This window comes from Petaurus breviceps, unplaced genomic scaffold (genome assembly GCF_028583685.1).
Source record: "Petaurus breviceps papuanus isolate PSGF00001 unplaced genomic scaffold, PetGlider_PUasm1.0 174, whole genome shotgun sequence".
NCBI lineage: Eukaryota > Metazoa > Chordata > Mammalia > Diprotodontia > Petauridae > Petaurus > Petaurus breviceps.
The window spans coordinates 52,051,059-52,065,456 of NW_027185761.1; the positions used below are offsets into that span (position 1 = coordinate 52,051,059).

The 14,398-nt window shown below is 38.9% G+C and overlaps 1 protein-coding gene across 4 annotated transcripts in view; it reads left to right on the forward strand.

Moving 5' to 3' along the window:
* Positions 1-14,398, forward strand: part of CADPS (calcium dependent secretion activator) — a 567,121-nt gene that overhangs the window by 103,100 nt on the left and 449,623 nt on the right. The window lies entirely within an intron of this gene.

The following is a 14,398-nucleotide window of genomic DNA, read 5'->3' on the forward strand; positions in this document are numbered from 1 at the left end:
TTTAGGATCCAACCAATAAGAATTGGGGACGTTCCAAAGGTGAGTACTGAGATAGGTGGGAGTTGGAAGCAGGTGAGTGCATCTGTTTTCTGGAGAATCATTCTTTCTATGGTGAATATTCACAGAGGAAATTAACATTGATAATATGGGAGGAACTGACTTTGTGTTGACCTTTGTTTGTCACCTTCAAAGGATCAAAGATAACAAAATATGCTTTTTGTCTATTTTCCTCTGCCAAACACTGATCAAATGAGGCAATATTTATAAAGTACTTAGTCCAGTGTCTGGCACATAACATATGCTTAATAAATGCTTCTTCTCTTCCCATCCCCCAATGCCCTATTCTTTGTGTCCATATCCATGTACTCATGTTCATGGACTTAGGGAGGTCCTAATGTATATAGACAAGAAGTCTTCATAGTCTACAAGATCAAGATTTGTTTTGAAGTATTTGTGGAATGTGGACCATTACTAGATACCAAAGGAGCAGCTGTTGTCTGTTCATCTCCTGTCTCCATGAAGGCTTCACTAGCTACTGCTTTACAGTCTTTCACACAGACCCTTTAGACCCAATGAGATACATGTGGCAAAACTAGACTGGGACTGAGACTATGAGTTACTTGAGAGCAGGAGTCCTTACCTTTTGCCTTTCTTTGTGTCCCAGTGTCTGGGACACAGAGTGTCTGGCACAGAGGATGCGCTAATAAATGCCAGTTGACTGTTGTGTCCATTCAAGATGGCAGCTAAAGGAATCTTAGAAAAAAGAGAGACTATTTAGGACAACTGTGTGCTGGGCATAGTTTGAGGTCCTACCTGAGAACCTTGGAGAGCTCCAGATCTTTGCAGTTTCCTGTTTTAAAGATATACAGCAGAGTTTATTTCCTTAGCTCACCAGTAAGAGAGATAATAATAAGAGTAATAGCTCTCAGCAGTTTTTGTTGGAGAAGCTTTGACTTTGTTGTCTTCTTCTGATTGTATGTTTTGATCTTCTTTGTCACCAAAGTAAGATTCTATAGTCTGAGGGTTTTTTTTTTACACTGTTTACTCATTTTCCCAGTCAAATATTTGGCTTTCTAAGTCTCTGTCAAGGTAAGACTCTGCTTCCAGTGGGGGTGTGGGTGGGAGTACTGTCCCGAGCTTCAGGGGTCTTGTGCAGCTGTTTTCAGAGATACTTCCAGAGACTTATAAATTTTCAGCTCTTCCAAGGTGGTATGATCAAAGGAGAGGCGTTTACTCCTTTCCTGGCCTGTGCTCCAGTCTGTGAGTGACCACAAGCACTCTTTTCTGTGTTGGAACTGTGAGGAGGATTCTCTCTCCACTGCTGCCACAAGCCCTGCCACACCAGCATTGCTTCTCACCCCAGAACCACCACTCAAGACAACATCCCAGATCCAGCCAGGGCAAAGGAAGAGAATCTTGCCTCAGCACCAGCAAGGAGATCCCTGCAATCACCCTCTGATCAGTTATTCGAATCTCACACTGTCTGTGGGCCAGGGAACTATGGAAGCAGCTGCTGCCACCACCACCCCCACTGCCCCAGGACTGAGGCTGGACTGAGCTCCTCTCTCATGCAGGTCTGACAGAGTTTTCCCACTTACATTCTATGCTGTCTTTGGTATCTGTGGGCCAAAAAGTCAGGAAACTACTATAGTTGCCAGTGAGGTATGCTCTAGCCCCTTCTATGAGGGCATGGCCAATGCTGGACTATGCTCCACTCTGAGCCCAGTGAGATAGACCTGTCCTGTTAACCTTCCAGGCTGTCTTGGGCTTGAGATTTGTTTCACTCCATGAGTTTTGCAGCTCTAGAATTTTTTTAGAGTACATTTTTTTTACAGACATTTGGAGGGGTCTGGGGGAGAACCTAGCAAGTTCCTGTTTTTACTCTGCCATCTTGACTCTATCCTCCAGAGTATTAGCTCTCATTATACAATAAGGCAGTACAGCATGGTATGGAATTAAGAGTTGTCCTGGATTCAGGTCCTGGCTCTAACCAATTCTGTTAGGTGACTATACTATGTTAGGTGACCTTGGAAAAGTCAATTCAAGAAACTTGGGCAAATCTCTTAACATGGTGAATTATAAAGAAGTTGCTTCTATTTTGGGGAGAAAGAAATTGAATGACTTGCCTGTGGTCACACAACTGGTAATTGTTATAGATAACATCTGAATCTAAGTTTATCTGACTCCAGTGTTCTATCAGCTATGCCACTTGACCTTTCCAATCTATAACCTTGATCACCAATGGATTGTATCAATGCTGTGCTTACTTTCCCTTGGCAGTCCCTTCTTAGGTACATTGGGAAGCCTTTAGGTCAGAAGCTGGCAACCTGTGGCCTGGAGGCCACATGTGACCCTCTAGGTCCTCAAGGAGAGCCCTTTGACTGAATCCAAACTTCACTGAACAAACCCTCCTTAATAAAGGGATTTGTTCTGCCTTGAGGCTGCAGCTTCCCCACCCCTGTTTTAGGCAATGCTCCTCCAGGGTAGCTCCTACATTCCTCCTGAGGAAGTAGGATTCAAATCCAGGTTTCCAGGGTTTCTGGAAACCTTCTGTTAACCTTCTCTTCACTATGTCAGACTATAACTAAATCAATTTTTATAACAAAGTTTTGATACTATGATGATGTAATAATAAGAAAATATCAATAAAAATTTATTTTAAAAAATAATGATGGAGAGACAGATCCAAGATGATGGAGAGAAGCCAAGAAGTTACCTGAACTCCCTCCAGTTTACCTCAGAAAAGACATTAAATCAAGCCTCTAAAAGAATTATGGAGTGAGAGAGTCCACAAAAAGACAGAATGAAACAATTTTTCAGTCCGAGATAACTCAGAAGCATTTCAAGAAAAGTCTCTCTTGCTAGGGTAAAAGGGGAACAAGCCTGGGAGACTCTTAGGCACAGCACAGATCAGCCACTGAGGACCTGTGGCTCTGGTTTAGCAGACTACTGAAACAGAAGGCCAACTGTGATACCTTCAGCTTCAGAACAACAGGCAAACTGCCAGCTCCAGAACCCAGGGCACAACAGGAGCTACTAGGCTGGGCCACCCAAGTGTAGTGGGCCAGCCACCAGCATGTAAGGCCCTGGTGCAAAAACCAGTGATCAGACCCTTGGTCCCCAGCACAAGAAGCTTGGCATATTGCTCCCTATACCCTAGGGACAGAGCTCAACATTTTAAAATGAGAAAAAAATACAAAAAAAAAAAATCCCTGACCATAGAAAACAACTGTAGCAACAGGGAAGATCAAAACATAAACTCAAAAGATGACAGCAGTGTCAAAATGCCTACGTGTGAAGCCTCAAAGGGGAATATGAATTAGTCTCAAGCTGAAAGAGTCCTCTTGGGACAGCTCAAAAAGGATTTTTTAAATCAAGTAAGAGAGGCAAAAGAAAAATTGGAAAAAGAAATGAGAGTCATGGAAGAGAATTATGAAGAGTCAATAGCTTGGAAAATGAAGCACAAAAATTGTCTAAAGGAAACAACTTAAAAAATAGATTTGGGGGCGGCCAGGTAGCACAGCGAGTAAGAGCACCGGCTCCAGTGTTGGGACGACCTGGAGACCGAATCCCGGGCTCAGACACTCAGCACCACACCCAGAAATAACTGGCCGTGTAACCTTGAGCAAGTTACTTAACCCTGATTGCTTAATAAAAAAAAATAAAATAGATTTGGCCCCTCCCCTTATCTCCCTTTCTGGTTCTTCATCCTTCCCCCTCTCTTCCCTCTTCCTCACCATCCCTTCCTTCCTTCCATCCTTTTTCCTCCCTCCCTTCTCTGGCCTAGATGATACCATGGTGGAGACAGTCTAAGAGGCCACAGAGCCTGCCCAGGAGGACATCACAGAGATGTTCTCCAAAATGGCCATGAACCTGATGGGCAAGCTGACAGCTAGCGGTGAAGACTAAACTTCTGGAAAATATGGACAAACTGACTGGCTCGAAGTATCTAGAAATGAAAGATATTGCAGTATACATAAGAAGAAACCTAAAGGGCTTGAACCTGAAATATGTAGCACTTTACCCTTATCTGGATCAGGTCACTTTAACTGAGGATCAGGTAGCTGCTCTCCAGCAGGCAACTTACAAGTTGGATGCATATTCAAAGAAACTAGAAGCAAAGAACAAAAAGTTAGAGAGGCGATGAAAGAATTCTTTAGCACAAAGACTTTAACTACAAGAATGTTTAGTGAGATCTGAAATAAGTGGGATGGAACTTATCACTACGTTTCAATTCCTAAAAGAAAATAGTGCTGCTGATCCAAGGAGAATCCCAGCCCCCACTTCTAGCTGGATGTGTAACGCTGGCCACCCCCTGGAACCTCATCTTATTGTGTGCCCTGGACCAAGGCTCAGAAATCAGAATCAGCCCCTTCTAGAATAGATACAGATGAGAGGTTCTTGTCTCCTAGTCTCTTCCCTTCTTTCCTTTCCCCTAGGGCTCCTCCTCTACCCCCTTCATAACCTGTTCTTGAACTTAAATAATAAATGCTGACTTATGATCCTCAAAAAAAAAAAAATTAGAAAACAGAATTGGCCAAATGAGAAAAAAATCCACAGAAGAAATAAACTCCTTTAAAAGCAGAGATTTTTTTTCTCATTTTAAAAAAGTTAAGCTCTGTTCCTGGGGTATAGAAAGCAATGTGCCAAGCTTCTTGTGCTGGGGACCAAGGGTCTGGTCACTGGTTTTTGCACCAGGGCATTACATGCTGGTGAAAAGGGAAAGTAGAATTGGCAAAAAGGAAAAGAGATACAAAAGCTAATGGAAGAAAATAATACCTCAAAAATTAGAATTGGGCAAGTGGAGACCAATGACTCTATGAGACATCAGAAATGAGTCAACCAAAACCCAAAGAATAAAAAAAATAAAAGAAAATGTAAAATACCTCATGGGAAAAACAACTTACCTAGAAAATAGATACAGGAGTGATAATTTAAAAATTATTGGACTACCTGAAATCTGTGATGAAAAAAAAGAGAGCTTGACCCGCATCTTTCAAAAAATTATAAAGGAAAATTGCCCTGATTTCCTGGAACTAGAGGGTAAAATAATAGTTGAAATAATCCATTGATCGTTTCTTGAAAGAAATCCCAAAATGAAAACTCCAAGGAATATTGTAGCCAAATTCCAGAACTATCAGGTCAAGGAGAAAATACTGTAAGCAGCTAGAGAGAAACAATTCAAACATCAAGGAACCACAGCCAGGATTACACAGGATTTAGCAACTTCAACATTAAAGGATCAGGGTGCTTGGAATATGATATCCTAGAAGGCAAAGGAGCTTGGACTGCAACCAAAAATCAACTACCAGGCAAAACTGAGCATAATCTTTCAGGGGAAAAGATGGATATTCAATGAAATAAGGGACTTTCAAACTTTCCTGATGAAAAGACCAGAGCTGAACAGAAAATCTGATCTTTAAATATAAGAACCAAGAGAATCATAAAAAGGTAAACAGGAAAAAAAGTGATATCCGATAAGATGACATCATTTACAATTCTACACGGGAAGATGATATTTGTAACTCTTAAGAACTGTATGTCTATTAGGGCAGTTAGAAGGAGCATACTTAGACAGAGGGTGTGGGTATAAGTTGACTTTAATACAATGATAATAAAATAAGATGCAAAAAAAGAATTGTACTGGGAGAAAAGAAAAGGGGGAGGCAGAATGGGCTAAATTATATCACATGAAGAGGTATGAAAGACCTATTACAGTAGAGGAAAAGAAGGGAGGGAGTAAGCATTGTTTGAACTTTAATCTCATTGGATTTGACACAAAGAGGGAATAACACACACTCAGTTGAGTAAAGAAATCTTTCTTACCTCATGGGGAAGTAGGAGGGAAAGGGGAAGGAAAAGAGGAGGCGTTAGATTGGGGGAAGTGATGGTCAGAAACAAAACTCTTGCGAGGAGCGACAGGGTTAAAGGATAGGGAAAAGTATAAAAAGGTGGGGAAATAGTATGGAGGGAAACGGACAGTTAGTGATCAAACTGAATGTGAATAGGATGAACTCTTCCATAAAATGAAAGTGAATAGCAAAGTGGATTAAAAAACCAGAATCCTACAATATGTTGTAAACAAGAAGCACATCTGAAGCAGAGAGTAAAAGTAAAAGGCTGGAGCAGAATATATTATGCTTCAGCTGAAGTAAAAAAAAAAAAGTAGTGATAACAATCCTGACTTCAGACAAAGCAAAAGCAAAAATAGACCCAATTAAAAGAGAGAAAGAAGGAAACTCCATCTTGCTAAAAGGTAACATAGACAATGAAGTATTATCAATACTAAACATGTATGCACCAAATAGTATAGCATCCAAATTCTAAGAGGAGAAGTTAAGTGAGTTACAGGAAGAAATAGATAGCAAAACTATACTAGTGGGGGGACTCCCCCTCTCAGAACTTGATAAATCTAACCACTAAATAAACAAGAAAGAAATTAAGGAGGTGAATAGAATTTTAGAAAAGTTGGTTATGATAGACTTCTGGAGAAAATTAAATGGAAATAGAAAGGAATATATATCTTTTTTCTCAGTGGCAGGGACACCTACACAAAAATTGCCCATGTACTAGGGCATACAAACCTCACAATCAAATGCAAAAAGGTTGAAATATTGAATGCATCCTTTCTAGATCATTATATAATGAAAATTATGTGCAATAAAGGGCCATGACAAGATAGGCCAAAAACAAATTAGAAAATAGGTAATCTAATCCTAAAGGATTGGGGGCTCAAACAATAAATCATAGAAACAGTTAAAAATTTCAGAAAAGAGAGTGACAATAATGAAACAACACACCAAATTTATGGGATGCAACCAAAGCAGTATTTAGGGAAAATATTATATCTCCAAATGCTTACGTAAAATGTAAATGAATAAAATCAAAGAGCAGATCAATTAATTGGGCATGGAATTTAAAAAAAAACTAGAAAAAGAACAAATTAAAAATACCCAATAAAATCCCAAATTAGAAATCCTGAAAATCAAAGGAGAGATTAATAAAATTGAAAGTATTAAAAACTATTGATCTAATAAATAAAACCAAGAACTGGTTTTATTTTAAAAAAACAATAAAATAATTAATCATTTGGTTAATTTGATTTACAAAAAGAAAGAAGAAAACCAAATTACCAGTATTAAAAATGAAAAGATTGAATTCACCACCAAAAGGAAATTAAAGCAATAATTAGGGGCTATTTTGCCCAACTATATGCCAATAAATCTGACAATCTAAGTGAAATGGATGAATACTTACAAAATCACGAATTGCACAGATTAACAGAAGAGGAAACAAAATATTTAAATTGCCCCATTTTAGAAAAAGAAATTGAACAAGCCATCAATGAATTCCCTAAGAAAAAAATCTCCAGGGCTAGTTGTATTTACATGTGAATTCTACCAAACATTTAAAGGACAATTAATTCCAATACTATGTAAGCTATTTGGAAAAATATGTAAAGGAGTTTTAACAAATTCCTTTCATGACACAAATATGGTGTTGATAACTAAACCAGGAAGAGCCCAGAGAAAGAAAATTATAAACCAATTTCCCTAATGAATATTGATGCAAAAATTTGAAATAAAATATTTGAAGCGATCACATCAATTTATCATGAGGATAATACACTCTGACCAAGTGGGATTTATACCAGGAATGCAGGACTGGTTCGATATTAGGCAAACTATTAGCATAATTGACCATATCAATAACAAAACTAACAGAAATCGTATGATTATCTCAATAGATGCAGAAAAAGCTTTTGACAGGAAATAACTCCTATTCCTATTAAAGTCACTAGAGAGTATAGGAATAAATGGGAGCTTTAAAAAAAATTTAATAGTATCTATCTAAAACAATCAGCAAGCATCATCTGTAATGGGGATAAGCTAAAAGGTTCCCAATAAGATCAGGGGTGAAACAAAGATGCCCATAATCACCACTATTATTCAGTGTTGTACTAGAAATGTTAGCTTTAACAGTAAGAGAAGAAAAAAAATTGAAGGAATTAGAATAGACAATGAGGAAACAAAATTATCCTTCTTTGCAGATGATATGATGGATGCTTAGAGAATCCTTGGGAACCAACTAAAAAACTGCTTGAAATAATTAACAACTTTAGCAAAGTTGCAGGATATAAAATAAACCCACATAGATCAACAGCATTTCTGTATATATTACCAACAAAGCTCAAGAAGAAGAGATAGAGAAATTCCATTTAAAATAATTGTAGACAAAATAAAATATTTGGGAGGCTACCTGCCAAGACAAACCCAGGAACCATATGGATACAATTAGAAAACACTTTTCACACAAATATAGTCAGATCTATGAAGCATACAATTTTTTTTTTTTGGCATGGCAGTTGGGGTTAAGTGACTTCCCCAGAATCACACAGCTAATGAGTATCAAATGTCTGAGGCTGTATTTGAACTCAGGTCCTCCTGACTTCAGGGCCATACTCTACCCACCACGCCACCTAACTGCATTGAAGCATACTATTTTCATTTTTTGTGTGTGTGTTTTTTTTTGTTTTTTCTTTCTCATGGTTTTTCCTTTTTGTTCTGATTCTTCTTTCACTACATGACTAATGTGGAAATATGTTTAACATGATTGTGCATGTATAACCTATATCATATTGTTTGATGTCTTGGGGAAGGGAAGGGGAGGAAAAGAGGGGGAAAATTTAGAATTCAAAATCTTATAAAAATGAATGTTGAAAACTATCTTTACATGTAATTTGGGAAAATATTATTTAATAAACTGGAGAGAAAGGACAAAGAAAATAATGAATAACAAAGTCTAACTGATACCTACTAAAACTAGCATCTAGAAAATTACTGTAAATTACCCCCAAATTGTGTGTTTGGTTCACAGTACTTCATGAAACACTCAGCACATAGTAGGTGTTCAATAAGTAACTTGTTAAATGAATAGATCAATGAACCAATTGTTTCTGAGTGATTCTGAGGCTGCTAAAGGATATAAGGCATTCCTTGCTGAGATCTTTAGCTTCTTATGAGAGTGAACAGGAGGAGGGTACAATTGGATCTTTTAATGATCCTGAGAGCTTTATTGGTTAGTTTGCTGATTAGCATAGTACATCAAACAGCAGTAGACTTTCTGTTGTCTGTTTTCTGGTTACTCAACAAAGTCATTTTATGTGTTTGTCCCTTAATGAATTTTCCAGTTGGATTGGTTTTAGGAAGTGAGCTTCTTTTTATATACAAAGCCGAATGGGTTTTTTGTTTGTTTTTATAAGTAGTATAACTTATTGTAACTGAGAATAAAAGGTACTGCTTCTTTCCTTGATGTATGTGACTTACTTTAGGGGGTTGAATTTAATGAAGAGTAACAGAGGTTTGGGGAATGGAAAAAAGTAACCTCAATGGATTGTACTAAAGCTTCCATTTGGAAACTGTCGACAAATAAGATTGTTTCTCCTGTTTTCAAATTAGGGGAAGCAGGAAGACAGCAATAAAAACAACCTTGGAAGAACAGGGGAGCCTTCATCAAAAGTTCTCAGAGTTCGGTTTCATTCAGCAGAGTTTATAAATTTGCTGATTGTAAATCTTAATTAGAAAGCTCATTTGAGTAATTAAGGAAATTAAAGGAAAGTGTCATTTCTCTCAATTAATTAAATTCATAAATTAATAGTCATCAATGTACTAATGAGCCTGTGGAAATTGCCGTTATATCTGTAGTGATGCTCATATTTTGCTGTAATCATTGGTGAAGTCAAAACTGCTTCCTATTTGGTGGAGTGAGAACCAAAGCATTGAAAAATTTCTGCCTATTTAATGCCAAGATATGTGTAACACCCACCAGGACTATGTGTAAAATACAAAATCATGTCGAATTTTAATTACCTAGCTCTAGAATTGATTACTCAGCATTCAAGTTTCATTCACGATTCTGTGAGTCTTGAGGCTTCAATTTCTAAAAGTGGTTCCATTCAATTACATTCCACAAGCAATTGTTAGGCCACTAGTATGTGCCTGGCACTATGGTAGGGTCAGGGATACAGAGCCAAAAACAAACCAGTTCCTGACCTCAAGGAGGTTGCAATTTACAGTACAATCAACATGTAACATTTCAGTGGAAGTTAAGTTGTTTCAGTGGAAGCAACCCTAACATCTACATGTTAGATGGATAGAGCCATGATATAGGGCCTGGGCCTGTGATTTCATTGGTATAGAGAACTTCCAAATGAGGAAATTCTTTATCTACCAGTGCAGGTCACCTTCTCTACAATTAATGGTCCTAGATGCCCAGAGTATCTACAGGTTAAATGATTTCTTTGGAGTCACAGAGCCTCCATGTGTGAGAGGCAAGACACAAACTCAGTCTTCTTCACTTTGAGGCTAACTCATTAGACAATTCAACATCCTGCCTCCACTAGTGTCCTGATAGATATTTTTTTTTCTTTTGATGTTAGTCAAAGGATCCAAATAATGAAAAGTTCTTCCCATCCCTTTTATTCTTCTTGCCTTTTTTTCCTCACCACTCTAATTTCCTTCTTGGTTGAATTCAATTGACTAAACATTTATTAACTGCCTACTATTTGCCAAGCACTGTGCTAAGCATTGGGCACGCAAAAAGAAGCAAAAAACAGTTCCTGCCTTCAGGGAGCTTACATTCCAATGGAGGAGACAACATGCAAACAAATATATGCAAAGCAAGATACATTAGAGACAAATAAGAACTAATTGAAAAAGTAAAGGCACTAGAATTAAGAGGGATTGGGGAAGGCTTCCTGTAGTAGGTAGAATTTTAGTAGAGACTTAAAAGAAACCAGGGACATTTATTTGGAGGCCTGGTTTTACTTTGATTCTACCAGGAAGTGTTGGATAATGACTTCATAAATATAAAATGAAAGAGGTTGGTTAGACAGTCATTCATTTGAAAAAGATTTGGGGGTTATAGGTGAACTTCAAGTCTGATATGAACCCATAGTATGATATGGAAGCCAAAAGTGCTAAAGCAAGTTTTGACTGCATTAAAAGTGACATCGATTCCAGAAATAAGGAGGTGAGAGGTCTTTTGTTTGGAATCATAATCAGGTCACATCTTATTTACATAAGGATGTTGCTCAATTAGATTACATTCAAAGGAGGTTAACCAGAATGATAGAATTTTGTTGAAGGTCCTGACAATGTTGGACTTGGAGAAGAGAAGACTCAGGGAAGCCTTCCAGTATGTGAAGGACTATTGTGTAGAAGAGAGATTACGCTTGCCCTATTTGGCCCAAGCAAGGGCAATGAGAGGAGGTCCAAGAATGGAAATGTTCATTTGACCCCAGGATAGTACGTAACAGTTATGAGATATCCCAAAATAGGATGGACTACCTCAGAAAGTAGCAGGTACCTCCCTCACTGGGGATTTCAAAGCAAAGGCTGTATAACTATTTGCCATATTTGCCCAAGGAAAATTTTTTCAACCCTAACATTTAAAATCTCTCTAAAATCTGTGAACAGGTTTCTACTCCAAAGGATCCCTACCTAGGTACATACAGTGATATCCAACAGACAGAGGAAATGGGGATTTGGAGAGGTAGTCAAGTCTGATAGGAGCTACTCTGGAAGACAGCATTAGAGAGAAAGAAGTCCTGGAATGGTTTCCATCTAGCTAGGATCCCCCAAATTCTTACTATCTGATAGCCACCCTTCCAGCACTTTGTGCTTTTGCAAAGGAATAAAAAAGGGTGCGTGTCAGGACAAAGAAGGCACTGGTTCTCAGCCTGGTTGTCTCCAGTAAAGCTGGAGGTAAAGCCTTCATGCTCCTCCCCTCTCCCTCTGATGTCTAGCACTGATTGAGGCTGACCTGCATCCTGAAAATAGGTATGATTTACCAAAAGAGAAGGATAAGCCAGCTTATTTACAAAGCTTTAAGGTTCAAAATAAGAGGTTGCCTCTCTAGTCTCTTCCCAAGCAGCCAGGAGCTCATTTTCAGTACTGCCTAACTGAAAGAACCTGATTTTCCTGGTTCAGTTAATGACCAGCTGGTATTTTCCTTCTGCCTCATGATAGGTGAGCACATGTGAGAAAGCTAGATTGTTAAACCCTTCTGCACATAGAGCAGTAACCCCTCCTTTTTCAGCTCTGATGAGTTTGGATTCCAGGAGCCCTGGAGGTTGAGGAGGGAGGTCTCCCCCAGCTCTTATCATGGAAACACAAGTACTTCTTTTAATCAGCTGCCAGTGGGGCTGATTGCAGCCTGGCAGATAAAGCTGGACAGCTCATTAATCCTTTAATCTCTTGGATACTGGATTTGTGGAGTGGAGAGAATGCATGGACCTTCGACCCCCTGGATTTTTGAAGCTCTGAGGCTTCAGTCACATGCCTGCATCTAGGCTATGGGAAAGTGCAGCCACTTCTCCCTCCCCCTAAAGTTTGTCAGTTCTCTTTCCAGGTTAGCACAAAGGGCTGCCCTGTATGATTCTCATTCCTTCTTTGGCCACTCTGGCCAAGTCTTTTAACCCCTTGAAGCCTCGATTTCCTCATCTCTAAAACAGGGATGATAAGAGCACTGACCTCACAGGTTTGTTATAAAGATCCAGTGAGGCAGTGAATTTTAAGTGCTTTGTAAGTATTAAAGTGCTATGATGGTTATTGTTATCATCTTCCTGGCCATGCACTATGCTAAGCTCTGGGGACACAAGAAGGAAGCAAAAGACCACCCCTGGACTCAAGGAGCAAATAATCTGATGTGGGAGACAAAAACCAATTATGTATAAAGAAAATATATATAGGAAAATTAGAAAAAAAACCCAACAGAGAAGGCACTTGAATGAAGAGAGATTGGGAAGGCCTACTGTAAAGGTAAGATTTTAGTTGAGACTTGGAGGAAGCCAGGAAAGCCAGGAGGCAGGGATGATAAGAGAGAACATTCCAAACATGAAGGACAACCAAAGAAAATGCTGGGAACAAAGAAATAGAATGTGGTCTTAAAGGAACAACCAGGAGGCCAGTGTCACTGGATTGAAGAATACATATTGGAGACTTAGGTGTAAGAAGAATGGCAAGGTAAAAAGAGGGTGCAATTATAAAGGGCCTTGAACACTAAACTCAAGATTTGGTCCTTGATCCTAAGGGTAATAGGGAGCCACTTGAGGTTATTCAGAAGGGAGGTGACATCCTGTGTTTCCATCTCATGCTAAGATTTCTTCTACTTGTGACAAGTCATGATTAATCCCCCAGGAATGGAGACTGGGAAATCACCTTCTAGCAAGAACAGACATGGAAAACTTGCCCCTTTCTGGCACTAGGAAAATGTCGATGGATTGCTAAGAGCACTTATTGCTGAAACTCCGATTGCAGAGATATTATTTGAAGTCCATCACAGTGAAGCCAGTTCCCATGATTGGCAAGGCCAAAACCTGACTCTTTCAAACCCAAATTCCTGTCTTACCTACCTGGAAGGATGGTGTGACCCAAACAAGATAACATTCATGCTTTTCAAACTCAGTATGGCTAGTCAATAAAGGACCAGACATAGAGGACCAAGACCTAGCCACAAATCCTGCCTCACCAGTCAGGTGATCTTGGACACTAAGCCCGCAATGATCAAATCCCTTTAATCTCCCCAAACCTCAGTTTCTTCATCCATAAAATGGAATTAATAATGAATCCACCCCCATAGAGTTGTTATGAGAATCAAAGGAGATAATATCCAAAGGGTACTTTGCACACTTTAAAGTACTCTCTTTACGATCTATTATTATTGTAGAAATGCCTATTCTTCTTCATATATAATATGACCTAGATTGCTCTGACTGATACCTGGAACTGCAGTGCAGTAATATCCCCCACTTTTTTTTTTTTTTTTTGCTTTTTGGAGGGCAATTGGAGTTAAGTTATTTGCCCAAGGTCACATGGCTAGTTTTTGTGTTAAGTGTCTGAAGCCAGATTTGAACTCAGGTCCTCCTGACTCCAGGTCTAGTGCTCTATTCACTGCACCACCTAGCCACCCCATATTCCCCGCTTCTCAGTCAGACTCTTCTGGACCATTAGGATGTCAGGAATATCATTATTTCCTTAGTGACGCTAACAATGTGGGTTGTTTTTTGTAATGATTTGTAAAAGTTTAATCACTATGTCAACAGGGGTACCTGGTGTTGTCTCCCTCATGAAAATGTAAGTTCCACAACAGCAGGATGACTTTTACTTTTTCTCTCTATCTCTACTCTTTGGTAGAGTGCTGGGAATATAATGATTAATAAAAGAACTTTACAGCAGGGTAGGGTAATGAGAAGTGTGATGTGTATTAGTTATAGTTTGGAGTCAGGAAGCCTGGATTCATATAACAACTCCATTTTCTAGATGGGGTCCTGGGCAAGCCTCTTGACATTTCACTGAGTTTTCTCAACTATAAAAGGGAATAGAGAAAGCCTGGAAGT